Consider the following 17,641-nt stretch of genomic DNA (forward strand, 5'->3'; position numbering starts at 1 on the left):
TGTGGGGGACGCTGGGGGCACCCGCTGCCATTCAAGGCATCCTCCTGCGGCAGCTCCGTGTCCCCCGGAGCACCCTCGGTGGGTTTTTTTTGGGGGGTAGGACCCGTGTCCCAGCGCTTTTGGGGATGGAGGAGCGCGCCGGAGGAGCGGTGCCCACAGGAGGGCACTGCAGCCTCGCCAACCGCACGGCTCGGCCCCGGCCCCCCCTCGGCACCCCCGGGCCTGGAGGCAGCGCAGGGTACGGGGGGGGCTCGGCACCCACCGCCCCCTGCCCGCAGCACACGCTGGGTTTTGCCTCTTCGTGCCCTTTTGGGTGGAAAAGGAGCGATTTGAGGGGTGCCCCGTGCGGCAGCGGGTGGGTGACTTCCAGACCCCCCAGCACCGAACGTGGTTGGGGGCTGGTGAAGCCCCTTCAGGGCTGCCCACGGGGCCCCACGGCGCCTCCAAACAAAACCCGTGTGTCCCCTGCCAGGTTTGTGCTTTTATGGTCTGCCTGTGCAATGCGCTGCTGTTTCTGTGGATGGAAAAAAAAAATAATAATATATAGTAATTTAGACAAAACACTCATTTCAGGGTAAAGTTACCCGTGGGGATGTGGGGAGACCTCCCTCTCTCCTGCTTTTTGGGGATGTTCTGGCCCAGATTCAGTGCCCCAACCCCACGCCGGAGCCCATCCATCCCACCCCAGCCCTGGATTTGGGGCGGTGCAGGTTTGGCAGTCTGGTGCCCCTCGTCCTGCCCATCAGCAGGATGTCCCCGCAGCACCCGCAGGAGGCTCCAGCTGTGTGAGGTGGGAGGTTTTCCCTTCCCCAAGGTGTCCCCAGGGCTGTGGCTCAGCACCTTCACTCTGGGGGACCCCATCACTGCCCCTCAGTCCGGAAATGGTTCGGGGTGCAGCAAGGAGCTGGGCGACGCAGCTGACTCCAGCCATAGCACGAAATCGGGAGCCAGAGAGGAGAAATCATTTGACGTGAGGGCCCTGACATAAACTTGATGGCTGAATCCACTTCAGACAGCGTGATAAGTGGGCTGGCTAACGATTCCTGCTGGGTTATGGCCAGTGCTGGCACGTGATGGATGCCAGCAGCAGGGAGCTCTGGGCGCCCTGCGAAAGCGCAGCGCCAGGTGATGATCCCCAAGCCAGGAGTCAATTTTCCTTAACCTCGGCTAACGCAGCTTTCTTGCCTCCTTGATTAGCAGGAGGATGGAAGTGTAATGAGCTCTCCCGCTGGTGCCAGCTCGGGGAAGGAGGCCCCTTCCCCCCCCACCCCGTGGGGTCCCCCTGACACCGTGCAGCGCAGCCCCGGCTCGCTCTGCCTCCTCGGGGAGGTTTTTGCCACCCACATCTCCCTGCCCTCTCCCCAGCCATATCCGAGGAAACCAAAGCCCCGCTGCCCCCAGCAGCGCTTCCCCAGCTGCATTTCCAGCGCTGTGCCCCCCGTTACGTGCCCTGCAGTCCTGGGGATGTGCTGGGGCAGCGTGGCATCCCCCAGGCTCGGCTTTGGGACCGTGGGCTTAATTCCAAGCACACCGGTGCGGTGAGCAAGAGCTGCTTTTTCTGCGCTTTTACCATAATTAGGGACTTTGCTAGAGGTCTGTGCTGTGAAGCAGAGCCTGGGTGTGACCCCAAGGCTGCCTTGGTGCAGGTTGGGGCATTTTGGCAGCACCCCGATGGCCCCGCGCCTCGCCGAGGGGGCTGCGTCAGCGGGGGGTGATGTCAGCTCCTGCTCCCAACATCCAGGGAAAATTAGGGCAGCTGCAGCCTCCTGGGGCTGGCGAGGGAAAAAACAACCCTCTGCAGAGGGAGCCGGGGTCTTTCAGGGATGCCTTTCAGCTCATCTCCCCGATCGTGTGCACGCAGCTCCGCTGCCACGCAGCCGTTTCCAAAGATGCCAGAAAAACAAACAAACAAACAAACAAAAAAAACACAACGTGGCTGTATGTGGCAGCATCATGTGGCTACGGAAAACACACTCGTCTCAATCATAAAGAAGAGTTAATTACATCTCCCCGCTCTCCCCATGCATTGAAGCAATTATAAACAGAACGAATCATTGCGAGTGCTGATAACCGTCCTCCTGCCCCCTCCCCGCTGCATGGCAGGGCACTACAAGCACGCCCGTGCTCGAAGCAGCTCACAAAAAGCAAGTTCAGCTCTCTTGGAAGATGGGGACACCTGGGTTGCCCTGAGGAGATCGTGGGGACACGAGGCAAAGTGCAGAGAAAGCCCCCCGGGTGCAAAGCTGGATGGGGCGCACGCGCTGCGACTGGCAGCCCTCCCGCGGGCGCACGCAGGGGCCTTTTGCAGCTGTGCAGATGGAATTTGGAGAGGGAATTTGGGGGCTGCACGACGGAGCTGGCAGCGTGCACCCCAAAAATCAGCCTGGCCGAGCAGACGGCGGGGATGCGCTCTCGGAGGGGGCTGGAGGCAGCATCAAGGTCACTGCTGCCAGGCTGCCTGCTGAGCTGCTCCCGTCCCAGCCCCGGCGATGAAAAATTAATGAATTCCTTCCCCTTCCATCCACAGAAGCTCTGCCAGCTGCCATTTTCCCCGTGTCTCTGGCTCGTCAGATGTTTCCTTTGGAGCCGAGGGAGAAATGATTAAAAGATGGGCGAGGTGGGGAGGGGGGCAGCTGCCACCCCCGGTGCTGAGCCCTGGTGCCGCTGCTCCAACGGGGTGCAGAGCTGGGGAAAGGGCCCCGTGCGGTGGCTGCAGGTGGCTCCTTGGCCAAACCAGCTCAGTTTTGGGATGGTTCCCAACGCCAGCGATGCCACTCGGAGCCTGGGGTCTGCTTTGTTTCGTGGTTTTTTGTTTTTTTTTTTGTGTTAAAGCAACAGGAGGCTGCGGGTCGGGAGCTGGGGAGGCAGGGCGTGAGGGTAGCTAATCACGCACCGCCTGATTAATGCCTTCCCCTGGCTGCCTTCATTATTGTGATTACACTCTGGCGGTAGCGTAGCAACAGCTAATTGTTGGTTGGATGCAACGAGCATAATTCCCCATATTAAAATTTTATTAAGACGTAATTGCATTCGTCTTGCAGCACTGGATGCTTCAAAGGCGCCGGGGCGCGGCAGCGGCGCTCCTCGCCTCTGTGCTGCCCCTTCGGAGCCTGGAGGACGTGGGGTTGGGGGGGGCACCGGGATTTGGGGGCAAAAACTCATGGGGAGGAAGGATTAGGGCTGTGGGTCCAATCCCCCGTGGCTGTTTTGCATTTATTTGCCCGGGCGAGCTCCTCGTGGGGAGATCACAGCTTGGGGGCGGCACGGAGAGCTTCTGGTGCCAAACCTCCAGTACGAATCCTGGCACTTTGAGGGATAAAAATGGGATTTTGGGGAGGGGGTGAAGCGCTGTGATACCTCAGCAGGCAGCTGCCCTCGGCACAACCTGTTGGTAAAGGAACCACAGCAGGAGCTGGCGGCCACCAAAAGCCCTTCGCAGCCGGGGCCGTGCCCCCGCTCCTCGAAACCCAGGGAGGGAAACCTTAAAGGAACTGTGTTTATTAACAGCGCGATCACATTTGGCATATTCCATCACTAAGTGGCCCTGGTACGTAGATATTATTCACTTAAGTAATCAATCACTGCCAACAAATTACAGGATACAGGGAACGAAATTAGCAAAATGAACTATGGATGTAAAATTCATTTGAAATTCAATTTAGGAGCAACATTAGCTTTCAATTAGTCTGCCCAACTGTTTGAGCATCATTTTGTCTATCAGATTTTTATATAAATGTAATTAACCTTTGCTGTTAAATTGTTGTTGATTTCATTGATATAATTATTATGCGGCTCCCAATATTTTGCTCGGCTGACATCTCGTTAGCTGCTGGCTTCCAATTAGGGCCGGTGGTGATTTCTGGGCCCACATGTGGGGCGATGGTGCTCGAAACCATTTTGGTGGCTGTGGTTTTGGTGGTGCTGGTGGTGTTTTTGGTGTTGTTTCTTTTGGTGGTGGCTCCGGTGGGGTGGGAGCATTTCTTTTTCGTGCCATCTCTCGCCGTTTCCAGCCCCCCAGCCAGCTGGCAGCGAGCCCTCAGCACTCTGCCCCTCAGCACTGCAGTAAGAGCAGGAAATTTGGGGCTTTTCTCTCTCCCACCTTCCCCTTTTTTGCTGATACAAAACCCGATTTCTCCTTGATGGGCACCACGGCACGGAGAGACCCTGGCGTAAGCGGCCGTCCCAGCCTGGCCCGCGTGTCCTCACTCAGAATTAAACCAAATTCTTATTTTTTTTTTCTTGTTCTTATTTCATTATTTATTTATTTATATTAAACCAAGTTGTCTTCTTGTTTGTGGAACCCGCTGTCACTGGGATGTAGGCCTGTCCCTCACTATGGGGGACGCCGATACTGATCTCCCGTGCGCAGCGGTGCCGCTGCCTCCCCTTCCCTTCTGCCCACACCCCAAAACCCCCAAACCAAAATGCTGCCCCGCTTAGGGGACGGCGGGAGTTTATAGATTTGCACCCAAACGAGTTAATTAAGGAGCAATAACACCCCACAGGCTCATTATAAGCACTCCCTGCCCCCCAAAGCAAAGGCAGGGGGCACGGCGCAGTGCGAGGAGGATGAGGAGGGACGGGCTGCGGCTCCCCAGAGAAACAGCACCGCCAGTCCTCCATCCCCTCGGGTTATTTTTAACAATTTTTCCCCCTTCAGCCCTATGGATTTTTGCCTGGCTGTCGGCCAGCTGTGTACCTGCTGCATTTGCCTAATTCTGCCCCCGTTGGAGCCGGGGGAAATTTTTTCCATTGACGTCAGCGGGAGCAGGATTGATCTCCGCGCCCGCACCGTTTGTTCCCGGGGTTTTAAGAATTCATTTCCTTCCTCCATCGCCGAAGACAGATAGCAGGCGAGGAGGGAGAGGAGTCCTCTAATAAGCACATATTAATACATGAATCATCTGCTTAGGGCCCGGGCCGGGGGAAGGCTGAGCGGGGCCGGGTGTTGGGCTGGCTGAAATAAAGGATTTCTCGGCAGCTAGTCGGGAACACGATGGTAATTGCAATGTAAATTTTTACCCTGGCATCAGGACCTCATCTTTTAAGCTCTATTTAAATGCATTATGCTACGGGGCCTCTGCCTAAACCCTTTATCTGGTAGTGGAGCAAGAGCATCCCTGGTATTTCTTCACAGCGCTCTTTGAGGACGCTGTTAACTTTCAGGTGGGCTGCTGACACGGCCCTTAAACAAGCAAGAGGAGTTCCTGGAAGAAAAGGAGAGTGAAATACCACGTTTCCATCCCAAATCACGCAGGGGAAGCTCAGGGGGTGCTCGGCGTGGTGCCTCGCCGCGCTCCCTCCTCGCGCTGCCCTGCCCTAAGCAGAGCCACCCCGACCCCTCTGTGGGTCCGAGGACCCCAAAAGTGGCATTTCTGCAAGGGATGAGCATCTGCCCCATGCTCAGGGGATGACATCAAAACTATCCTGTGGGGTTTTGTGCCAGTCCCTGGTAGCACGGGGCTGCTGCTGGGTGAAGGGCCCTCAGGGCCGCAGGGGCTTCTTCCACCACAGCAGCTCCATAAAATGCGTTTGGAGTGAAAGCCACAGCGAGATCCGGGCTCGTTTGTGATGGAAAATCTGTGGCAGCACCAGGCTGAGAGGGAACGGGTGGCACAAGCCCCTCCACACGCGGAGAGGAGAGGGGAAAAGCGATTCCCTTCCATTATCCAAGCACCTCGCCCTGTTGTTTTTCTTTTCCCAGCGTGTGACAAACAAGGCTAACGAATCAAGCAGCCGAAGGAGGTGTTCGTGTCACCATGGAGATGATTTTTGGGCCAGCCCTGGTGCGGGGGGTCCTGCCTGAGGCCGCCAGCATCACAGCACTTGCGGGGTCCCCATGAGCGTGCCGTGCAGCGGGAGCTCAGCACCCCCAGCTGCACTTTTTCCTATTTTTTTTTTTTTTAAACAAGTTTTTGCTTGTTTATGTGCTGCTGGTGAGGTTTGGAGCAATGCACGGGTGTCCCAGCCCCGGGGCGTGGTCCTGAAGGGGGGCTGCTGGGGCTCTGCTTGTGCTATGGAAGGCAAGGCCAAGGGAAATGCATTGCAACCACGGGGAAGGTCTCGTGGCAGTGCTGAGTTTTCTACAGTAAATACCTTCCTGGGTGTGAGTAATGAGGATGGTGCTCTCATTAGGGCACCTGCTGGGTTAATTAACCCAGTTAATGTGAAACCAGGGGAACAGCCAGTTGGTTTCACCAACCCGTAGCTCAGTTTGCAGGGCCCTACGGGACCGTGCATGAGCCGGGCTGGTGGGGTCGGTCCCAGTGCGTGGCCCCGTGCCGCCAGCACGCCCAGTGCCACCAGTGCTCCCAGTGACACCAGTGCTCCCAGTGGCTCCAGCCCTGGGGCATCACAGCCCTGCGGTGCTTGATTGGGAGCTTGAGGTTGTGCTTCGGGGGAAGTTGGCAATACACAAGGAGGGTTTTGCAAGGCGCAGGCTTGGCAAGAGGTCAGAGCTTTGCAGAATGCCCCAGAAAGGTGCAAATTGGTGTAATAAAAATTAAAAAAAAAGCCAAAATCCAGCAAAATGCTGTCTGATGGGGCTGTGGGCATGATGCTGGAGGGGTTCATGCGCTCAGCCCGCAGAGCTGAGCCCGGGGCCTCGCCCCCCTGCCCGGGCCGAGGCAGGGCACGGACCCCAGGGACCCCCCGGACCCCTCCCGTGCCCCCCCGGTCCCCTCACGGTTCGCTCCGGCAGCGCAGGGGTTAACCCCACCGCGCCCCTCGTTCTCCCGCGCCCGCGCCGCCACGTGCGCGCTGCGGGGCGGGGGGCGTGGCCGCGCGCAGCCAATCCGCGGCGCCCTTCCCCCTCCAAACCCCGCCCCCTTCCCCTGGCCCCCGCCGCGCTCCCCCATTGGCTGGCGGTGAGCCCCGCCCTTTCCCACCGCTCTCGCGGGAAGCGTGGGCGGGGCCGCTCCCCCCCACACCCCCTCCCACCCCCGCCCCGGCGCAGGTAGCGCCGCGACCGGAAGGGCCGCGCGCTCCTATTGGCCGGCGGGCTCCCAACGCCCCGCCCACTGCGCTCCGATTGGCTGAGAGGAGGCGGGGCGCTGCTCCACTCCCTCCGTGCGGCCCCGCCTGCCCCGGCGCTGGGGTTCCGCCCGCCGGCAGGGCCCGCGGCCGCAGGTAGGGACCGGGACCGGGCTCCGGGGGGGGGAGCGGCGGGAACCGGAACCGGGACCGGAACCGGGGCCGGAACCGGAACCGGGGCGGCCCCGCGGGGTCAGCGCAGGCTCGGGGGCCGCCTGCCGGTGGCCGCTGAGCACCGGGGGGGGCGCCCGGGGCTGGGGCTGCCCCCGGAAGGGGGGTGCGGGGGGACCCCGGGTACGGGGAGGGCACCGGGAGGGGCTGGGGGGGGGCAGCGGGGGGTGTTCGGGCTCGGGGAGGGGCTGGAGGGGGCGTGGGGGGCCTGGGGGAGGTGGAGGGGGGCGTGGGGTGGGGGTGGAGGGGGAGATCTGGGGGGTTTGGGGGACTTTGGGGGGGATTTGGGGGATTTTTGGGGGCTTCTGGGGCTTTCTAGGGCGTTGGGGGGCTTTTGGGAGCTTCTGGGGCTTTTTGGAGCTTTTGGGGGCTTCTGGGGCTTTTTGTGGCCTTTGGGGGGCTTTTGGGGGTGTTTGGGGGCTTTTTTGGGGTTTTGGGGGCTTTTGGGGGCTTTTTGAGGTTTTGGGGTCTTCTGGGGCTTTTTGGGGCGTTGGGGGGCTTTTGGGGGGCTTCTGGGGGTTTGGGGGGCTTTGCAGGGCTTTTTGAGTTTTTTTGGGGCTTCAGGGGCCTTTTGGGGGTTTTGGGGCTTCTGGGGATTTTGGGGGCTTTTTGGGGGCTTTTTGGGGGCTTCTGGGGCTCTTGGGGTCCTAAGGGTCCTGAGCCCCCGTGCCCCCAGTGGCCCTGGTGCAGGGCAGCACCCTGGTGACAGGACCGCCCGTGCCAGCCCCTCCTGCCCCGCGCTGCCCTCGGACACGGTGCCCACAGGGCTCCTGCAGGCCCCGTGCACGAGGCCCTGCGAGATCCCCCCTAACGGAGGGGATTTGGGGCACCTGGTTGTATGGCGAAGTCCCAAAAACCCCAATAAATGTGCTTAGGGTGTGTGCGGGCACAGACCCGAGTGTCCTGGGTCCGTTTGGTTTCTGTGGGCTCTGAGGATGTGGGATGTGAACTTTTAGCTGATTTATTCCACCTTTTAGCCCAATTTTAACGTTGCAAATGGCTGGGAGCTGCCCGGGCAGGGCAGGAGGGAAATCTCTCCTCTGTGTGTGCTAATCCTCGTGGTGCCCGCTGGTGTCAGACACCAAAAAGCATTGTTTGGGGTGATGTTGGTAGGAATTGGGGCGTTTGGCTCATTCCTTTAGGTGCAGGGCTTGCGGATAGCTAATGGTGCCCCTGCTCGGAGCCTTTGTAGGTGTTAAAAAATGAGAAGTGGAGCCCTTGTCCCCAAAACGAGCCGGGACTCCCCCAGCTGCTCCGTGCCCCTGCTTTTCGGGTGCATGGAGGAGGTCTCGGCACCACAGCTGTCCGAATCCTGTGGCAGCAGAGTTTGTGGCAGGCATTTGGACTAAAATATTCAGGTGAGAAGGACGAATCCTAAATTGACAGGGCTGATTTTGCCACCCTCATCAGAGCTGGCCGCCCCAGCCGGTGGGGTGCTGTGACAGCACAGGAAATTTTGGATAAAAATTTTAGATAAAAAACTTGGATAAAGGAAATTTTGGCACTCGGGGGAGTTCCTGAACCTCCCCGCAGGTAATACCGGCGGTGCCTGCCAGCGATTTGGGTTTTTCTTTTTCCACCTTCTCAGTGGAAGCGTGCCCGGAGGAGGCCGCCCGCCTTTGTGTCGCGCCGCCTTGTTGCCCAGCTGAAAATTAGGAGGGCCCTGAGCTGATTAGCGGCTGGCTGCCGGCCCGGAGAGAGGGAAAGCTGGGCCTGGCAGCGTCTGACAGTAATTTTCTGTAAGACAAGTGTCCTCGGCTCCTTCGTGGCCCGGCTGCCTCCTGATCAGCACCACCCCGGCCGTGAGGCTGCGGCGGGAGGAGAGCCGGGCACCAGCTCGTGCACGTGTGGAGGTAAACAAGGGGTTTGGGGGGATTACTTTGGGGAAATGAACCCAATTTTTCCACGTTTAGTGTAAATATTCCACGGGAGCAGCTGTGGGTGCTGGTGGTACCGTTGTAATGTCAGCAGAGGCTGGGCAAAGCGATTTGCTCGGAGCTGGAGCTGCTCTTTGGGGTGGTTTTGGCCGTCGGTGGTTTTCTGATGTCTCCTCCTGAAAAATAATAATAATAATAACGACGAGCTGGATTTCACTGAAGTTAGGTCTACGTAGCTCTCTCTCTGAACATTTAATTGAGCTGGAAGATTAAAAGGCAGCTGCTGGTGGCGTGTCTCGGGCTGGTCGCTTTGCTGCCTGGCCGTGTGTTAACGAACCGCCTTTCATGTCCAAAGCAGCCAGAGCTTCGAGCTCTCATTTCTGCTGCTTTCCACAGCAAGTTGACTCATCGCTTCTTGTGCTGCAGACCCAAAATGCCGGCAGATGTTCCCCTTTTTGTAACATTAGGATCTTGTGATTTTTTTTTATTTTTCTTTCCTCCTCCAACACCAAAACCCAAAATGCGTTTGGGAGGCTCTCAGCCCTGCTGACTGATGAATCCCCCAGGTGCCTGCCACGTGTCCGGGTCCTTCCTCGCCTCCCAGCCCAGCCCTGTGGTGGCTGATGTTTAACCAGCTCCTCTGGACGGCCCAAAATTGCTTCCTGGCTGCGTTTTAGATGGTAAATATTGAGCCTGAGCCATGGGAGATAAAATGCACGGTAAGGAGAGCCTGCAGAAGAAGGCTCGCTGCTGAGGCCAGAGGAAACGAGCTTTTAATTAGCGTTTTATCTCAGTTATGGCACCTTTTCTTTTTCCCTTGCTTACGTTGCTTGTGTCATGGGAGCTGGAGGTCGGCTCCTGAAGGGGCTTTGCTCAAGCTTGGTGTTCGCCGTCCTGCTTCATGCCTTGAAAAAATAAAGGCTGTTACAGGGGATTGTGGCTTTTTTTTTTTTTCACCCTGCAAGGGAAACAACTAAGCTCTCCCATCAGCAGATCTGGTGGGAGAGTCCCTGAACCCTTCCAGCGCAGGAAATGTGGCTGCTGTGTGTTTTTTTTGTCACCTTAATGGCATTAAGGTACGCAGGAAATTCCACAAGGCCTCGAAACAAAAGGATGGATTTAGCAGAACCTCTTGGAGCCGTTTGGAGGTGAAAAACCGGGAGTTGTGACTTGCACTCCTCGATGGCCTTGGAGATACCGAAGGGCAGCTTCACCTTTGGTAAGAGCGAGGGGAGGCTGCACAGGCAGCTTCGTTCCTCTCAGTTTTCTGTGTTCAAAGGGAAACCATTTCCTAGGTTTTTCCTGGGCGTGCTTTTCCCAAAGACGTGGTTTTGGTCTTTTCCTTCTTCTCCTGCCCCCGGGTGGGTGGGGATCCTCAGAGGAGCCCCGAAGCCCTCCTGCCCTGGGGTGCTGCGAGCAGAAGCCCCATCAGATGGTTTCCATCAGTCGAAATAGCCAAGTGTAAGCCAAACCTTCAGCCCTGCTTCGTTAACAGCACGCTAACGAGGTCACAGCCTGCAATAATGCCCAGGTCAGGGTCTGGCACCCAGCTCCTGTTGGGGCAGACCCGAAGGCTCCCGGCCAGGTTCCCCAGCCCAACCCCGAGGCCACTGCCTGCAGTTCTCAAATTCTTTTGGGATTTCCCTTTTTTAAAGATGAAGCAGAGCTGTTTGATGTAACCTTCACGTGAGATTTGATTTTTTACCTTTTGGCATTCCTTTTTCTCCGTTACGCTTGGAGCCAGTTGCCGTCAACGGGCAGAGCCCGGTTAATGAGCTGCCGGGGACGTGTCTAATTGCAGAGCACTCAGCGACCTCAGAGATGTCTACGTCTGAACGAGCAATTCTCACAGCAACGCTCTGACAGCAGGATTGAGCTAAACCCGGATTTTAGCTTGTGGTTTGAATGGAAAAATCACAGAATCAGAGAATTGTAGGGGCTGGAAGGGATCTCCAGAGATCATCGGGTCCAAGGGGTCTGTAGTTGTTTTTTGTTTTTTTTTTGCCTCCGTCAATTTGATTTACATTCCTGCGTTTTGGGAGGCAGAAAAAAAAAAAAATACATCTTTAGCATACATTGTTAAAAACGTCAGCTTTGCTTTTTGGGAAGTTGACAAATAAACCAGCTTGAAGTCAGAGCTCAAGCTGTCCCGTTAAAAGGTGCGTGAGGATGAAGCTGCGTACAGAAGGCTGCGTGTTATGTTGTCTTAAAGGATTTTTTTTTTTTTAAGTTCTTGCAAAAAAAAAAAAAAAAAAAAAAGAAAAGTGTTAACTGTTGTGTGAATCTCGAGGACGGATGGGCTCCTGCCATCCCTGCTGTTTGTTGAAGGCTTCCTTCAAAAACCCTAAGAAGCTTTGCTCTCCTCGCGGGGCTCTCGGATGTCTCCTAATGAGAAACGTCAACAAGTGAGCTCGGGGCATCTTCTGCTGCAGAAAGGGAGACCTAATTCTGTGTTTTTTTTTCTTTTCCTATACCGTTTCTTCGTGTTTTTGAGGACCCAAACCAGGTGGTGTGCTTCACACCGCAGGGCTGGTGGCTCTGCAGGTGAAGGTGGTGAGGGACGAGGCGTCTGGGGAAGAAAAGGGAGGCCAGCATCATTCCTGTGGTTGTGGGTTTTTTTAATCCATTTTGAAGTCGAGCTGTGCACCTCTCTTCCACCCTGTTCCTGTGATGGGTTTTGAGTGTTTCTATTTTTTTTTTTCCCCATGGAGCCACACAGGAGGTGAATTTAGACAAAATCTTGGTTGCTCGCCAGCCCCAGAGCTTAGGTGTCGGAGCCGTGCCTGCTCCCCCCCCCGACAGCCAAGTTCCTCCCGGGATTAGGGGCTCCTTGCTCTGCTTTTCCTGCAGTCGCTGTTCTTCCAGACAAATTTGAATTTCCGAGGAAGAGAAACTGCAAAAAACCTGTCAGCGAAGCTCGTCGCTTTTGGGTGGGTGGCAGGAAGAGCTCCGTCGTGCTCTGCCATATGTTGCTGCTAACTTCAGGCTGCTTTTAGGATTACAGAGCGGTAATCCCCGTGGCCTGGCGTGACCGGGACCCCAAGAGGACAGCGTGGGGGTGGTGTGGGTATATGGGGCACCCCTTAATGTCCCCAGCCCCGAGGATGCTGCTGGGGCTGCCCCACGGCTGGAGCTCACCCCAATTCTCCTGGGGCTGTGCTCCATCATCTCCTGCAAGTTTTTGGCTTTTAGGTTGTGCCCAGGACCCCTCTGCAGGCAGGGAGCTCCCTGCACATCCCACTGGACCACGGGCACCATAACCCACAGCAGGGCATGCGGCGAGCCCTGGGTGGCCGAGGAGGGCAGGTCAGGCACCTCCAAGCCCTGCAGGTAATTTATAAATGAATTTATAAACCCGTTACGTGGAGGAGGCGAGGGAGATCCCCATGCCAGCAGCAGCACGCTGGAGCTTCGCAGTAAACAAAGCCTTTTGCAGGGAAGATCTGGGAGTAAGTAGAAAGGATTATTTTTAAGCTCCGAGCTTTGCATGTCTGGAGATTTTTATATATTTTTTTTTTTCTTTAAATAGGTTTAGAACAGAAAATCTTGCTGGGTACGTAATGCTTCCCAAGGCCTTGGCAGATGGGTAGCTGTGTTTCCAAACATCAAACGTTTCAGCTGTTTAATGCCTGTTTTTTAAGCATGAACAGCGCGCTCGGAGAATGTTCATATTAAAGCCTGCTGAGAATGAGGCTTTTAAAAGAGGCGTTTTTAATATTTTATCATGCGAAGTGACGAATTCATGGAAAACAAAGCGAGGCTCGGGCTCCTTTTGCCCAGCGTCGCGCTGGGTTGTGCGCAAAGCGCCCCGCGCGCACCCGTGTGCCACCTCGAGTGTCAGAGCTGGAACATTTGGTGCTGGGAACAGGATCGCAGCCTGGCTGGGAGGTGAGAAGCAGCAGGATTTTGTGCTGAATTCAGATGCTCCCTTCGCTAGCTGTGGGTTGTTTCCAGCAGGTGCCCCCACGGAGGGATGCTGCCTGCGGTGTTTTAGGGCTCTGGGCAGGAGGGGATGGATTCCTCTTGGTGTAACTTGGGGAACGTTGGCCACAAGGCACATCTGGTTCTTAAACTCGTCTTTAAACTGTGTCTAGAAGTAAATATTTGGTGCCTGGTATCATAGGGAAGCCTTACGGGTACAGGAGGTGAGTTTGCTCTGAGGTTTTTGAGGCAGGTGAGGCTCGGAGCCGAGAACCAAACAGCAGCAGCGAGCGTGGTCTGGTAGCCAAAGGGTTCTGCAGAGCCCCGAGTTTTCTTCGAAAGCCAGCTCTTGGCATCACCGTTCGGCAACAGCGTGCTTGGGATACGTGGGCTGTAAAATTTATAGAGTAATAGATATGCAAATGTGCTGCCACGACTCTGAGGGCTGCGTAGTAATGCAGGATTGTGACATGTTTGTAGCTGTTTGCAAAAATTGGCTTTCTTGCAAGAGTGAGATTTAGCTGGTTCTCCTTTTAAAAAACAGAATTCTCCATCTCTTACCTAAATACTTTTTTTTTTTTCTTCTTTTTTATGGTATTGGTGGCTTGGGAAAATGCAAGCTGAAAGCAGCGTTTGGGGTTAGCTCGCAGGTCACTCGCAGCAGCGGCGCTTCCCGACGGCTGCTGCAGGTTTTGAGAAGGCCCGAGGTGGTGCTGCACTCCTCTGACACTTCATTGCTTCGTCTCCTGCCCTGAGTGCTTATAAAAGGTCAGACGTCGGGCTGAGCAGTGCCTGGAAGCCCCAGGTGTCCGAGCCCTGCTCCGGGTGTTTGCTGGGGCATGGCCTGGGGATGGCAGGGATCTTTGAACACCGGGATCTTGACCTTATGGACTCTGAGCCGAGCTCTGTGACCTTGCCTTAAATCCCACGTAACAGTTGTTAAACCTCTGTCAAAGAAAGAAATCCTATCAGCAGTGTCCCCCCCCTTTTTTTTTTTTTTTTTACACATGTAAATATTTGAGTTTTCCCTGACACGGGTTACGGGGCTTGCAGTTTACACACAGTACAAAATACTTGGGGTGAAATCCCCGGCACACAGCTCGCTGAATTTGTTTGGAGGCTGTAACGCTGAGCTTGATCCTCGTGGGGACTCCTGCTTTAAAACGAGCACCTGTGGTAAACACCCTCCGGTACAAAGTTTTGAAAGAAAAAATATTGACCAGTGAAACTTCTGTTTCTCCAAGCAGCTACGATTGAAGCTGCTCCTGCTGGTTTCGGTCCTTTTTTTTTTATTTTTATTTTTTTATTTTTTATTTATTTATTTATTTTTATTTGTTTTCCATGAGTGTAGATGGAGGAGGTTATCCTGCTGAGGGGTGATGGGTGGTGTTTTAATACATGGGGCTGGTACCGAGTCCTGCCTGCCTGCCGGGGAGCCTGGGGTTTTGGGGCTGTGCTTGCTCTCCACTTCTCTGTAAGATGTGAGCTTTCTTTGCAAAATGTTGCAGTGTTTTAAAAAAAAAAAAGTATATATTTATATATATAGTGTGTATATATAGTGTGTGTGTGTGTGTATATATAAATATATAAATTTATTGATATAAAATGTCACTTGGTGGGACTTCTGGCACTGCTGTCCTCCCGTTCTGGGTGCTGCGGCTCCCCCCGGGTCCTCTCCCTGCCTCCGAGTGCCCTCTGCTGGAGCTCGCTCCCCTCTCTGCAGTGCCAGGTTTGTCCCCGGGCTGCAGGGGATCTGGTGAGGTTTGGTGCAATTTGTGCGTGTCATAAAATAGCCCTGGGGGGCCGAGTGCGGGTTAGGAGACCGGCAGGCTCCTGCTGGTGGTGATGGTTTCTCCTGGGGCTCGCTGTAAAACGTCTCGTCCTGCTGTTCAGGATTTAATGCTGCAGGCCTGGTGTTTGCCTGGGTGGACGACGAGGGGCTGTACGGAGCCCCAGGCATGGTGGTGAGCCTGTGGGGTACGGGGGAGGGATGCCACGAAACCTGCCTGGCTTTGAGCCCCAAAGGTGCCCTCTGCTTGCCAAACCGAGCTCGTTTCGCTGGCTTAGTGGGGACCTGTCTCCAAAATCGCTTAGTTTGACCCCATTTCTTGTGACCCTATCGAGTGCCTGTGACTCTGTCGAGTGCCTGCCCTGTTGGACAGGAGCACCCCAAAACGGGTGCCCTGTTTTTGCTCTAAATCTCCTTCTTGTGCTGCATCGGATGGGGACTAAGTGCTGGGGCCGGACACCAGCACCCCGCAGTGAGCGCCTTGATGGGTCGCGTGCTCAGGAATTCTGTGTCTGCCCTGAATATTTCCTCAATATTAACCCCATCCTCAGGCCAAGCAGCTAATTAGGTGCTGTCACTGCACCCACCTGATTTAAATTGAAAAGCAATTCGTGAAGGACGGGCCGTGCTCCTCTCTCCCTCCTGCCCCGAGCCGGTCGAGGAGCGGGGCAGTGCCTGTGCCAGCACCCAGTGCTGGGTTGGTGTGGGACTGGGATTTTAGTGGTATTTAGTGGTGTTTTAGAGAGGGGTTTGTGGCTCTGGGTGGGCTCGGGGATAGCTCCGTTATGTGTAGAGAGCCAGGAGTGCGCAAATGGCCCCTTTGGTGCAGATCTTGGGCCTTCAGTTAAACGTCTCAGCTGTGCCGATTGCTCCTTAAATGTTGTGGTGGGACACAGGGCGATGGGTTTGTAGGGGCAGAACCTTCCAAACGGGTATGATATGGGTAGAAAGGTAACTCACCATGCTGCAGCCCTCCTTGCTCCCACCTGGCTCGCTTTGTGCCGTGGCATGGTTCTGCTTGAGCAAAGCTGGGCAGCTCCCGTGTGGTTTGGGTCAAAGAAAAGGAATCTGTGCAAGAGAACTGCGAGAAACGGGCAAAAACGGGCAAAAAATGAGGGATGCAGGGAAGAACCAGCCCCATTAGGAAAGGATTTTGGGGAGTGCTGGGTCCTGTCCCCTTGGAGAGGTGGCATCTGCCTGCCCCAGCCTCAGCGCGGAGTCTCCTGGCCAGCCCTGTCGCTGCTTGCTCCTGGTAAAAAACTTTATTTTTTTTCCTCCTCTGGGAGTTTTTCCCGTGTTAGGAGGATGCACAGCCTGGGAGGTCTCGCCTCGCTTCTCGAAGGCGCTGCGGCGAGCGATGAAATAATAAAAAATAAAGCTCCTGGGGAGGCCGAGGGGAGGTTTTCTGGCGTGGAAGTGCTGGGTGCTGCTTAAAAATAGATGCTGGGCGCGGAGTGCTGCTCGCCTGCTGTAACCTGGCTGCAGGGAAAACGCACGTGGTGCTTTGCCTTTGTTTGCTGCAATTTGTAAATAAGTGCCAGGAAAATGAGGATTTGGTGGGAAAGATGTTTTCAAGGCCACGTATGTATTTTTTATTTTTTTTTTCCTAAGGAGAATCGCGGCAGACAAGCTGACAATTTAATGGTGCGTGATGCACTAATAAAAATGTCTGTGTGGCTGCCTTTAATCCTTTAAAGGAGAGAAAAGAAACAGCAGTTATCAGCATTCAAAAGGCAAGATGCAGGCTGAAATGTATGCAAAGCCTTGGAGAGGGGCTGGAGAAATGTACTGACTGTGTTGCAGAAAGCTTCTGACAGGCACATCGCATCTTTGAGAGTAAGATTTGAATTATTAGAGCTGCCTTTGTTTATTAAATTGAGCCTCCAGCGAGGGGATTATAGGGAGAAATACCGAGCCGGCTCGAGTTGCGTTGGCATAAATTTTAATGGGTGATAAAATTTACCTTGTTGAGCTAATTCGGTGAGAAAATTCAAAGAGATTTTAGGGAAAATAATCCAGGTGTGCATTAGGTACCTAGAAAAAGAAAAAAAGGGACTTGAAATGCAGGAATAAGCCTCCTTTTGTGGAATCCAGTGGGCTTTTAGCGGAGGGTAATCCTTTTAAGACAAGACTACTTCAAGGCGAGCTCCAACAGAAGAGGTTTTGTTTAATTTGAAATTGGGAATGCAAGGGAAGGAGGCAGGAGGGCTAATAAGAGCGTCATTATACGTGCTGCTGCCAAGTTGAGGAAGGGCAGAGACCATTAAAATGCCATTTCAGGAGTTAATTACACGGTGGGTCAAGTTGCTGCTGGCGGCCCGAGTTGTGGTTAATCCACGGGTATCGGGGGTGCGGAGGACGGTGCCTCCGTGCGCCTAAATCCTATCTCAAGAAACTTCGGGGTCCGAAACGCCCTCAGAAAGCTGCCAGCCTCCCTCGGCTTTGATCAGGAAATGTGCAAAAGCAATAAGGGAGGTGGAAAAAGCCAGGCGAAGGTTTTGGGGCCGGCACGCGTGCCATAAATAAAGCTGGAATTTGGTTAGTTAAACCTCGTCTGGAGCTCGCTGAATAATTCCTGAGCCTCTGCTACCGCTCCGACGTCGCCGGCTGTAATTTGTTTCAAGGTTAGGCTCTGCCTTGGTGCTTTATTAGCTTTCCAGTTTATGTTCTTCCACTCGTGCAGCTCCTCAAGTGGAACTACATAATGGGGCAGCTAAAAGGGAGCTCCTCGAAACGCGGGCGCTGCATTGGGATTCTTCGGGAGCGTCTCTGCTGCGAGCTCTGCATGAGGCAGATGCCGGGATTTGCTCGTCAATTGGTGGGATTGTGGTGGGGAGAGCAGATTAGGCTC

General features: G+C 55.0%; 1 protein-coding gene across 6 annotated transcripts in view; it reads left to right on the forward strand.

The window, feature by feature from the left end:
- Positions 1–7,043: 7,043 nt before the first annotated feature.
- Positions 7,044–17,641, forward strand: part of GLCE (glucuronic acid epimerase) — a 44,136-nt gene continuing 33,538 nt past the window's right edge. Inside the window, exon 1 of one of the 6 annotated variants that reach the window (XM_082769321.1) lies at positions 7,044–7,128. The gene's annotated coding sequence lies outside the window, so the exon portion shown is untranslated. Of the gene's footprint in view, positions 7,129–8,640; positions 9,057–9,685; positions 9,761–10,278; positions 10,300–14,171; positions 14,192–16,344; positions 16,627–17,641 lie in introns of those variants that run through there. The other 5 variants (XM_082769323.1, XM_082769324.1, XM_082769325.1 and 2 more) reach the window with 5 other exon arrangements.

This window comes from Aythya marila (assembly GCF_965140915.1).
Source record: "Aythya marila genome assembly, chromosome: 11".
Taxonomy (NCBI): domain Eukaryota; kingdom Metazoa; phylum Chordata; class Aves; order Anseriformes; family Anatidae; genus Aythya; species Aythya marila.